We start from the raw sequence: 12,358 nt of genomic DNA, 5'->3' as shown, positions 1-12,358 counted from the left end.
TAAATATGTATTTGAAGTGCAAAAAAAAAAAAACAAAAACAAAAAAAAACCGATATATGTATATATATATGAATATGAAAAAAAAGAAATAGGAATCTTTTATATATATATTTTTCATATTCGTTATTAATTTTAACCAATCTTGGGATATACAATATAAAATATAATTTGTAGAGATTGAAACTTCTAAATTTTGTCACAGAACTGAGTTACATTTTTGTTACATCAGTCCGATGTGTAATTTCAGATTTTGTACAAGCAAACACACTACAAATATCCATAATAGCTCTAATATGATGCTGTTTAGGTTTTACATAACAAGTTCTAATACAAAGTCATTTTGCAGTGTCCTAAATATTATTTAGTAGAAAAATACAATTTCAACTTAAAACATTCTTGTGGGGTAGAGGTAGAACCTTCCTCGTAGTTTTGCTATTATTCCCCATTATAACTTCTTCAACTGCAGGAACTTGTTTGGAACCAAGTTTAAATAAAAATCTAGTCACCTGCCAGCTTATGAAATTATGCTTTATACTTATGCACTAAGGCAAGCAATGTTAATTAAATACATTAAGATTCATTGGATTCATGCAATTTAGTTACCATCAAGTACAAGGTTTTGTTTTATTATTACAGAAAAAAGAGGAATTCCATTGTAAAAATCAGAATTATTTGCTTAAAATGGAGTCTATGGGAGATTGCCTTCTCGTAATTGAGAGCTTTCTGGATACTGAGTTTCCAGTTAAGGGTGCCAATATTGGTATACCAGAAACATGGATACAGTACCTCACAGAAGGTTAATGATCAAATTAAGGAATATTGGCCTAGAACATAATATTTGTAATTGGATAGAGAACTGGCTGAAGGATAGAGTACAAAGAGTGGTTGTAAATGGAACATTTTCTAATTGGACCAGTGTGGTTAGTGGAGTACCGCAGGGGTCAGTCCTTGGGCCTTTGCTTTTTAACTTGTTTATTAATGATCTGGAGGTGGGCATAGAGAGTACTGTTTCTATTTTTGCTGATGACACTAAATTGTGCAAAACTATAAGTTCCATGCAGGATGCTGCTGCTTTGCAGAGCGATTTGACAAAATTAGATAACTGGGCAGCAAACTGGAAAATGAGGTTCAATGTTGATAAGTGCAAAGTTATGCACTTTGGTAGAAATAATATAAACGCAAACTATCTACTGAATGGTAGTGTGTTGGGGGTTTCCTTAATGGAGAAGGATCTAGGGGTTTTTGTTGATAACAAGTTGTCTAATGCCAGGCAGTGTCATTCTGTGGCTACTAAAGCAAATAAAGTGCTGTCTTGTATAAAAAAGGGCATTGACTCAAGGGATGAGAACATAATTTTGCCCCTTTATAGGTCCCTGGTAAGGCCTCACCTTGAGTATGCAGTGCAGTTTTGGGCTCCAGTCCTTAAGAAGGATATTAATGAGCTGGAGAAAGTGCAAAGACGTGCAACTAAACTGGTTAAGGGGATGGAAGATTTAAGCTATGAGGTTAGACTGTCGAGGTTGGGGTTGTTTTCTCTGGAAAAGAGGCGCTTGCGAGGGGACATGATTACTCTGTACAAGTACATTAGAGGGGATTATAGGCAATTGGGGGATGTTCTTTTTTCCCATAAAAAACAATCAACGCACCAGAGGTCACCCCTTTAGATTAGAGGAAAGGAGCTTCCATTTGAAGCAGCGTAGGTGGTTTTTCACGGTGAGGGCAGTGAGGTTGGGGAATGCCCTTCCTAGTGATGTGGTAATGGCAGATTCTGTTAATGCCTTTAAGAGGGGCCTGGATGAGTTCTTGATCAATCAGAATATCCAAGGCTATTGTGATCTACAGTTAGTACTAGTGGTTGTATTTATAGTTTATGTATGTGAGTGTATAGATTGGTAGGTGTGGGTTGGGTGTGCTGGGTTTACTTGGATGGGTTGAACTTGATGGACACTGGTCTTTTTTCAACCCTATGTAACTATGTAACTATGTAACTATGTAACTATGTAACATGGGACTCTGGAACACAAAAGGTCATTATTGTCTCAGTTATGCAAGTTAGTATTCACAATGTAACTAAATGGCAAGGGCTTTTTTTGGGCTGCTTCCACCTGAAGTGGCAGCCCCTCACCCACTCTGCACTCCTTCAGCATTGGAGCTGGTCAAGGGGGCACATTGCTAGTGCAGAGAATACTATTGCATTTAAAAAAAGACATAAAAAACCCCCGAAAATTTCACTCTTAAAGTTAACACAGGCGGATTTTTGTTGCCCCTGGTAACTGGCTGCTCCCTGCTACCTGATACAAGGTTCACATCTTGCCTCATGGCAGGAATGGCCCTTCTATTGGGAAAGGGGCAGTGTCTGTGTAATGTGCCCAGCTCCATTTCTGTCAGATTTTAGAATTAAAATGTATAACATTCAGAGTGCCTAACATAATCCTCTGTGCCTTAACCTGCTCAGCTAGAGATGCAGGCTGTACATTCCTGCATTTGCTGCCTTTATGTGAGAATTTTGGAACAGCTGGTCATAGCTGGTTAAAGCGTGATCTGTTATCCAAGAACCCCTAAGCTAGAAAGCTCGAAAAAAGCCATTCACCACAGAGTCCTATTTAAACAAGTCTTCATTTTTATTAATTTGTTTTTATTAATTTAATTATTTGTTTAGACAGTACCATGCACTATACCTGTATAACAAGCAATATATAAAATGTCCATATAAATGTTTTATTTTTAGAAGATTGTAAAGCCAATAAAAAGAAATTCATAAAAACTGAAGGAAAGGATGCTTAATGATCAGAGAGGTAAGAGAGTTACCAAGACAGTAATGGGTGATTCCTTGGTGAGGATCCATATGTCCTTTCAAGCAAGGAAAGCATATAGAGACATATAGATAAATTATTTCTCAAGCACTGAGGAATAATTTATCTTCTTTGCTATGTTGGATTATTTTTCCCCCGAGTGAGTGAATATTTGGAAAAGAAACAAAAATTACTGTATAGAATACATTTTATCTTTAATCTTCCATTTCACCATGTTTTGGCTGCTAGATGTATTCATATAGAGCAGCGATCCCCAACCAGTGGCTCACAAGCAACATATTGCTTACCAAACCCTTGGATGCTGCACCCATTACTTTTTTTTGAATTTTTGCCTTTTGGTTGCATAAAAACCACAAGTACTACCAAACAGAACCTCCTGTAGGCTGCCATTCCACTACCAATAGCCAATTACAGGCCAAATTTGGCACCCCCAGGAACTTTTTTCATGCATGTGTTGCTATTCAACTTTTTTTTTTATATTTGAATTAGCAGTCTACATCATTGCTGCCTGGGAACTGTAGGAAGAGCACCTCCAAGAGGACCCTACCAAACATATAGCTGAATGCATAATATTTTGGGAACAGTAGAATGTCCCTACAAAATAAACAAAAAAAACATTTGAGTTCCCGTGAGTATTTATGGGGTTATATATTACAAACTGTATATTAACTATCTAATATAAAATATGAGAAAACAGCATTTTGCCAGTGCACACTAATTTGACACATGATTTTATCTGAGCTGCTTTATTTTTAATCACTGCAATTCAGTTCAGTTGCTGAGACAAAATATCTTCCAGTGCATTCATCTTTATCAACATCCAAGCAATGCAATGCTGCCTGACTTTCGTAATTAAATAGCTGAGTTGGAATAAAAAAAGACCAAAGTCTGTCAAGTGTAACCCCTCCAACCGAACCCCAGTGCCCATATACGTACACTCAAAAACAGGCTTATCTATACTTGTGGGCAGCAAAGGCTTACTGAATCATATTTGTCTACATGCCACTTTAGTAGGGGATTTTCATGAAGTTGCTACTACAAATTTGCTATATTATGTTCCATAGTGTAAAATTTGCAAAACTTCTTTTTATTTTGGACAGTAGTTGAGTCACCAATTTTGTTATTGATGAGTAGCAGATAATATATTTTTCTTGACTTAATTCGTGGCCCATAGCAATACCCTGACATTGTTCCTAATATAGAGAGGTGGCCAATGGTCTAAGCACTTTCTAGGTCACTGGCAGGTACTGCCTATCAGTGATTTCATCGGTCCAGTTATCATTATTGTCCCTAGTGGGCATGGTATGTTTAATGATTTATGAATAGCATACATGAGACAGTCTTACAAGAACTGTGGGCATATTGGGAAAACCCATTAAAGAGTCATCCAACATTTCTAGCAGAACAATTGTCTCTTGCAAGCATTTTAGCTTTAATTACAAGTATGGTGTTTTTAAAGAACAATATTGTCCAAACAGTTTAATTGGATGATCCTGTTCTGATAAGTATATTGTTTCTCCAGTGAGTGCAGATACCCTTTGTATTTGTATTTTATTGTAGTTTATTACCTAGTTAGCACAAGACACATTTAATCAATCATTAAGGATGCCCAACACCATTTGAAGTGAAATGAAAAGTAATTTATTCCATTGTGATAGCAAAATAATAGCAGGATATTTCAAGCTCACTCTCTTTTCCTCGAGGACATGAAGATTCTACTTTCACCAGCCTCCATCACAACATCACAGGCAATTTGTCTTGTACAAGTAGGTAAGTGCTGCTGTTAGGGAAGCTCACTTATATAGTAACATTTTTCCCCAATGCAGTAACCCAGAGTAGTCAGTCAGTGATTATCTTTGATCAGCCTTGTGTAGTTCCATGATAAAAGGAAAAGTCTGGTTGGTTGCTAGGGGAACAGCAGTTGTGCAAAACTGTACTTTTTAGGTTTAGAGAACAGTGACCACCATTCTGTTACATGACATTGTTATATTGAACAAATATTAATATACATATACATTGTTTATGGCCCTGGTATGTTTCTACAAGTGCAATTTTTATTTTACTGTATATACTGTATGTGCTTGAACGGATCCCATCCACTCTAATTCACATCATTCTGTGAATGTTTTAGGGTCCTATTTAACAGAAAATGACGATACCATTCAATATTTTAACTTTGTCACTGCCCGCTTGGCTCCTGCCAGGATTGTAGTAAGGGCTAAGGAGGAAGCTTAAGTTCAGAGAGGCAAATAGTCCAAAATGTGGTATCAGAAGGGTAATGAGAGTCTCTTAGTCAGTTTTAGGCACAGGTCAGGACAGGAGTCAAAAACCAGTAGATCAGATCAGAAAGGTAATTTAGGCACACCCAGGAACTTCATAAAGAAAGACCTATATTCGGCATTGAAACTAGGTCTTTGGCATCTAGTTATTTTGAAACTTAGCACCAGATGTGACGTGATGATTCATATGCACGTCGCTGTGCCAGCACCCTGACCAACGTAACGGAAATCGGTACTCCGATTTTGGACATGAGAGGCGCTCCTTATAAACTTATAGGACTATATAAATGCCTTGGCTGCATATGCTAAGTGGCCAGTAGTTATTCTGTTATGCTTTTATATGCACATTTGGCACTGTATTTGAAAGCAATTCATATTCACTTCTAAATGTGGGTTCACTATGGATTTAATACGAGCACATGCAGGATGATGTAGTGTATATACTTTTGACATCCATCTCCATAGCACCCAATGCAAATCAAAAGCACATTAGTTCGATAGGAAGAGAAGAAAGAACTTCTATTTCAACACAATGTAAGGGTTTATGCTTTGTGCTGGCAAGCCCACTAAATTTCACTTTTCAAGGTATTTTGCTAATGATGCTCCCTGGTGGCATGTTCAAATAAGAGATTAATATAGCGTATAAATACAAAAGAAACGGTGTTCCATCAAAAGAATAGAAAAAAAGGAACTTAGTAAAAGTAAGCAAGTAAGGGGAAATGTTAAATACACAGTTAAAGTGAATGGGTTCATGTAAAAAAGAGCAAGAACAGTGAGAAGCCAAGTGGTGTCAATCAGAAGAACGAGCAGGAAGCAAAAAGGCAGTTTTAATAATAAGAGCAAGTAAGATGTATGCTTTATTTATTTGGCTGTCCTTGTCAGATCTGTCAGTTTGTCTGCATTTTTTACTGTTGCTTATATGGTCAGAGTGTGCAGTCAAAATCTTATCTTCACTGTTAACCCACTAAAACAAATACATCAATAAATATAACCTAAAAAGAAAGGTCTCTTTCCAGTGTTAGAATTGTCAGGCACATGACAGAAATCTATCCAACCACCAGGGTTTAAGTTAGGGCGCCACAGAACTGGAGCTTTCAAAGGTCAGTGTCAGAAGTCAGAAAAATCATTAAACCATGGCTGTAATGGTGGTTATAGATATTTTGTTTAAATCACTAATTTGTAGAGAAGGCCTGTTTTTTTTAGCTGTAAATAATTTTCTGTTTTCAGTACTGTTTCAGTTGGTACCTGGGTTCTTTAATTATGTAAATATAGGACTTGCTAGCACTCATTATTGCACATTATTGCACATCTGCTACATTAGTAAATCAGGACCTCCAAGCTGCTTTGTTCTCTTTAAATTCTCAAGAGACTTGAAATAAGGTTCATGCCTAAATTATTTAAAGAGTGCCTAAAGATAAAAATCCACTAAAAACATGTGCATAAAAACATTAACAGTGTTGATTTAAGATGTGCAATCATTGGTTACAATGACATAGTTACATAGTTAATTTGGGTCCATCAAGGTCAACCCTTACAAATGAACCCCAGTAAAAATATATACACATAACTATACAAACCTATACACTTACATATATCTCTATATATACCAAAACCTATACTTAACTAATTGTAGAGCTTAGCCTTGGATATTATGTTTGTTCAAGATGTAATATAAGCTCCTCTTAAAGGCATTAACAGAATCTGCCATTACAACATCACTAGGAAGGGCATTCCCCAACCTCACTGCCCTCACCGTGGAAAACCCCCTATGCTGCTTCAAACGGAAGGTATGTTCCTCCAATCTAAAGGGGTGGCCTCTGAGGCTTCGTTGCCTTTTATGAAGAACCCCCCCCCGCTATCTGCCTATAATCCCCTCTAATGTACTTGTACAGAGTAATCATGTCCCCTCGCAAGTACTTTTTCTCCAGTGAACAATTTCTGTATTCTTTGTTAAGTGCTGTTCTTTTGTTGTTAGTTCTTGTCGTGTCCATGTGTGGCATATTCAAATGACTTTATTTTGCATCTTGTACCAATTAATCTATTTTATTTGAATTATCATATAATCATGGCATAATAATTATATTGACTCATAAAAGTACTAGAGCTGGTTGAAAACCAAGTACAACCTATGAAAAAAAAGGTTAATTGATAGACAGTATGTATGGTGGGATGACAATATTTGTGACAGGAAAAATAATAATTAGGAGGTAGTAACTACATGTCAAAACTCAAGAGAGAAAGCACAGTAAGATATTCTGAAGTACACACTAGAAAAAATAGACATTTTTTTGACAAGTTTTAGAAAAAATATGTACTACAACTGTAATAGGAAGTATTATATGTCAAGCTATGTTCTCTCTGTATTTACAGAGAACATGAACCTTCCGCCTTCTCCAGCATATTGTCAAGAGTTAAAGAATAATAGGAAATGTAGTCTAACAACTTCAGATTTGCAAAACTAATTAATTTACGATTACAATTACATTTTCCATAAACCACGGGCTTACATGATTCAAGAATAAAATTCTGCTTATTCTGAGCCCCCTGTTTAGGTTTCATACCATGGTCACCAAAGGCATTTATTCTAGCTCTGCACATAGAGGGAGCTCCCAGTTCGGCAGTCACGTTGTGGCGCAGACATGCACATAGCAAGTGAGCGCCACAACTCACTCGTTATGCTAATGTGTGTGACATAGGCAGGTGAGTCTCATTCACCACTCCTACATCATACACAGGCGCATAATGAGCAAGTGGGGAGTCTCACTCATTATGCACATGTGCGCTAAGTAACATGGCCGCCTGCACTGGGAGCTCCCTCCCGGTGTAGGTGGCCAATTGCCGGTGGGAGCTCTATTGTTTTCCCCAACCAGAGTGCAGGATAACAGATCCCATATCTTTATATGGAATTAGCACTGTACTTATCCTGCCATGTGTTCTTCAATATCACATGTGTAACCGGCAACACATTTATCCTGCAAGGTGTTCTGGTATGTATTTTATACAAATTGCCTTTGCATATAGTCTTTAATAATCCTCCCCAAACACTAATATCACCCTCTACCTATGCATATGTTGACCCCTAATGAATTAGACTTTGCTTGCCCTTTAGGGAAATGGAGATACAATAGGGATAGAAATAGAAATCCTTATTTAGAGGTAAATATGGTAGCCATACATTACAACTGCATTATTTTTAAAGGGCGCAGAACAGAAAGATTCTTCTTGATCATACAATAAATTGTAATTTGTTTTAATGAATATCTGACTGTAACAAAATGCACTCGGAAAGTTAAACAACATAAATTTCCATGTTTCAAACTTGAGTTGCCTTTTAAAACTAGGACCTTGCAGTCATCCTTGCTCGTGCACAGCAGAAAACCACGCCTGTAAGGCTTCCCTGAAAGCTCTGTGAGGATACAGACTTTGGCACTACACCGCCAGTGACTCCTGATTATCCCCCACAAGTCAGTTTTATCCTAAATGCTGCCGCACAGCACAGCTGTGACCTTCCCCAGCCAGCTTTCCAAACCCAAGCAATGGATTATTTTAATCTCCACAAAATACCTCTGTGTTTATATTAATAAGCCAAAGTTACCATACTATCATTCCGACAGTGCAATAAATCTCCATGAACAATACCACAATGATCTTTATTCTCCAAAGAGTAGGTGTGAGGTGATCAATACAAAGGAATGGGCATCCGGATCTTTTCATAGCCTTCTTTTTACAAACCCTCTGCTGATTGCTCTTTCATTTCTGTACCTGGAAACTATACTGTAATATTCCGCAGCTCCCTAACCTCCCAGGGAGCTAAATATAGATTTATGCACAAGCATAGAAAACAAGGTTCCTGCATGCAGTGGCTTCCCAATGCAACACAAAGGCAGAGGAGCTGACAGAGGGAGAGGGGCTGGCCAGGACAGCAGCTGGGATAGGTGATAGCACTCAGAACATGGAGACCTTTTCCATTTTATTTAGCCATTTCTCATCCGGTAACATGCTCTCATCTGTGATTTCTGTAAGCTCCACACAAAGCCTATCAGACCTCCAAAATAAATATGAAAATCTTTTGTGCTTCCCATCACTGAATTATCTAGGGCAACTGAAGCCATTTCCTTGCATAATTATTTCTAATAAGCTTGCAAGGTCTTTTTCAGAAACATCTCATTAGTTACACCTTTGTGACGGATTATGGATAATATTGTTAGGGAGATATGTCTTCTTTTATAGAAGAAAAGAAAAATCCTAAGTACTGTGTCATTTCGGAATCAAGTGATGATGTGTGGCAATGGCTTTCGCAAAATTAGTAATAGTGAACAAAACACTTTTATCAGACAATATTATGGCATATACGGTATAATGCAATGAAAGGCCCAAAGTTTGCCACAGGTCTAATGTCTGAAAGATATATTTAATATCTGATCGATAGCTATGGATTACAAGCCATGGGCAAACTTTGAGGCTTTTGTTACAATACATTACCTCTTTCTGACTGATTATCAGAAAATACAATATAAAATATGTTAGTGTTTTATTATCAAAGTAAAATATTAGCTCAATATATTTGTTAAATCGGACATAAACCTTCCCCAACACTTTTTCAATTGTAAGTGTAAAACCTAAATCTCCAAATTAACACCTAGATCTCTAAAGTAGTCATCTGAAGGACAACTTACACATTCCCTTAAATTGACTGTTTTGTTCAACCTGAGTTTGCTACAGTTTGCACCTGGGCCTGAGGGGAGGTATGAAACAGAGTAAGGAAATAAAAACACAAGATGCACATTGTTACAGATTGCATATTATTAATAGGCAACGGGAGGAGCAGCTCAACTTGGGCTCTCTCATCTACTTCTGAGTCTTGTGTGACCTCTCTCTTTCTATAGATTGTCGAAGAGGTACCAACTGCGCATCCTTGCTGCCCCTGCTCCAATGGATATAAATCAGGCATGCACAGCAGACACCTCTTCAACCATCTTCACAGTCAGAGAGAGAAGGAGAGCTCAGCAAAGAAATGGGGCAGAGCTTCGCAATAGACTAGGAAGTAGCTGAGAGAGCTGAAGTTGAGCTGCCTGTGATACAGAATCAACATGAAACTGAGCGCAGGGAGAAATGAATGTTATTCTGGGGGCTGTACAGTCAATGTAAAGAGGTGATAGGGAGTAAGTTGCAGAGCATTGGTACGGCACATGATAAGTTTACTGTGCTGTAACTGCTCTTTATTGAAAAACATCTCCCATGGCTTTTTTTTTTTTTTTTTTTCAAACATTGCACCTAGACAGTTAAATAGGGTGAAGCCTGGAAGGAGCTCTGATCTGATTGGCTGATATAAAATAAAAAGTGTGCATAATATATCTGCATCATATTTTTTTTCTGGTGCAAAAGGATACTTTTTTTTCCAACAAAACAGAATGCATGGCAAAATTCCAGTGCAGATTCACAACACTTTTCTCCACTGTTGAAAATGTGAAATATGATGGGAGACTGTACTTTTCAAAAAAGCTTGCTAATTTCTTCATTGTATACTCCCCAAAGTACTTTATCTGTATATGTGGTTGAATAAGTTTCTTCTGTTTAAAAAAATTACCATTACCATGAAGGCAATGATAGATAATGTATGGTGTCTGACTTTAATCTGACCTAAAAAGATAGTTATCCTTACAAATGACACCTCTATTCCCATAGATTTATTTGTCTTGTTACAACAGTAATAGTATGCCCTAACATTATACAAAGAAATTCAGTGGAGGTGCGTAGCTCTCTCTTTACACTGGAATGAACTGCAGTTCCCTGATAGGTAACAAAATTAAAAACCAGCCCCATATGTAATAAAAGGCATTAAGTTTGCCCAGTAGCAGTAACCCATAGCAACCAATAAGATGTTTGCTTTTAAACAGGCCACCAGTAAGTTCTACCTACTGATTGGTTGCTATAGGTTACTGCTCCTGGACAAATATATTACAGGTGCAGTGACCCATAGCAGCCATCAAGATGTTTGTTTTTAAACAGGTGGCCAGTAAATGCTAACTGCTGTTTAGTTGCTATGGATAACTGCCCCTGGCAACCTAGGTGCCTTTTATTACACTGGGGTTACGTTTCTTAAGGTCCCTGCAGTGCATCTCAAAGTTCTTGCTGAGGATTACCTATTAACTTCATACCCCCACAGTTAAGTGCGCCCTTCAGAAACCTTTCAGTATATTTCACAGGACTCCAGTGCATCATAGAGCATCACACAGAGCACACGAGTACAGACAGTATATTTCACAGCCATGGGTGCCATAGTGCATATATATTGTTCGGTAAGTGAATTGCACACCCCAGTTCCCCTGCATCACTCTGTTCACTACCCTAGTACATTATAGTTCCCCTGTGACCCATTTGTCTTTAATTAGCCACTAGTACTCTTGAAGACCATTATACAGCCCTTACTACTTATGCAGACCACTGCACATGCATATACCATCAGTGCTCCAGCAGTACATTATCTAGCCAACCTCAGCCTTTAATGGGACACTGACGTATACATCTGTGCCTTCTCTCTCACAGGAGACCTTTCTCGAGTTAATTACCCAAGGCATGCTGAGAAATGTAATTTAAACAATAACAACTTAATAGTCACATGGGACATAAGGTTACATATAAAAAAGCAATTAGTACGGTTGTGGTAATTACATTAAAAGTCATTGTATCATCTGACAAAAATGTATTAGAAAATGTTAAAAAATAATCTGTTTAAACAAGAAATGTTTATAGCTAAAAATTATATATCTTTGCTTATTTTTGCTTATTTTTATTTTTTTTTGTAATGCAAATGTTACCTGTTATAGAGGAACTCTGGCTTCCAAACCAATATTTGTTCATGAACCCCACACACCACAGAAACCCCTAATATACCTATCACTGTAATCTGTTCCTTTAAAAAGTATGATTAAATATAATTTTTATATGCTGAAATCCAGCTGTCTGTTTCTGCATCATTTGAAATTTTGGCAGGGGAGGAGGGACTAAAACACTGATGGTACAAATTCTAACAATTTTTCCACAGCTTACACACTGCATGCAGGAACTACTGTATATAACCCACAAAACATTACACAATGTTCCTTTTCTTATTGACATCGTGTGTGTAGGGAATTGTGGGAATTGAAGGATGCAGGCTGAAGGCAGGCTGAGGACAGACGACTACATTTGAGTCTCAAAGTAATCGGTGTGTTCTTGTTACGGCGCTGACTTGTGTGGCTGTTTCTGGGGCAAAGTTCTGGAGGA

The sequence above is a fragment of the Xenopus tropicalis genome, chromosome 6, assembly GCF_000004195.4.
Source record: "Xenopus tropicalis strain Nigerian chromosome 6, UCB_Xtro_10.0, whole genome shotgun sequence".
Lineage (NCBI taxonomy): Eukaryota > Metazoa > Chordata > Amphibia > Anura > Pipidae > Xenopus > Xenopus tropicalis.
Note: the sequence above shows the minus strand (reverse complement) of the source record.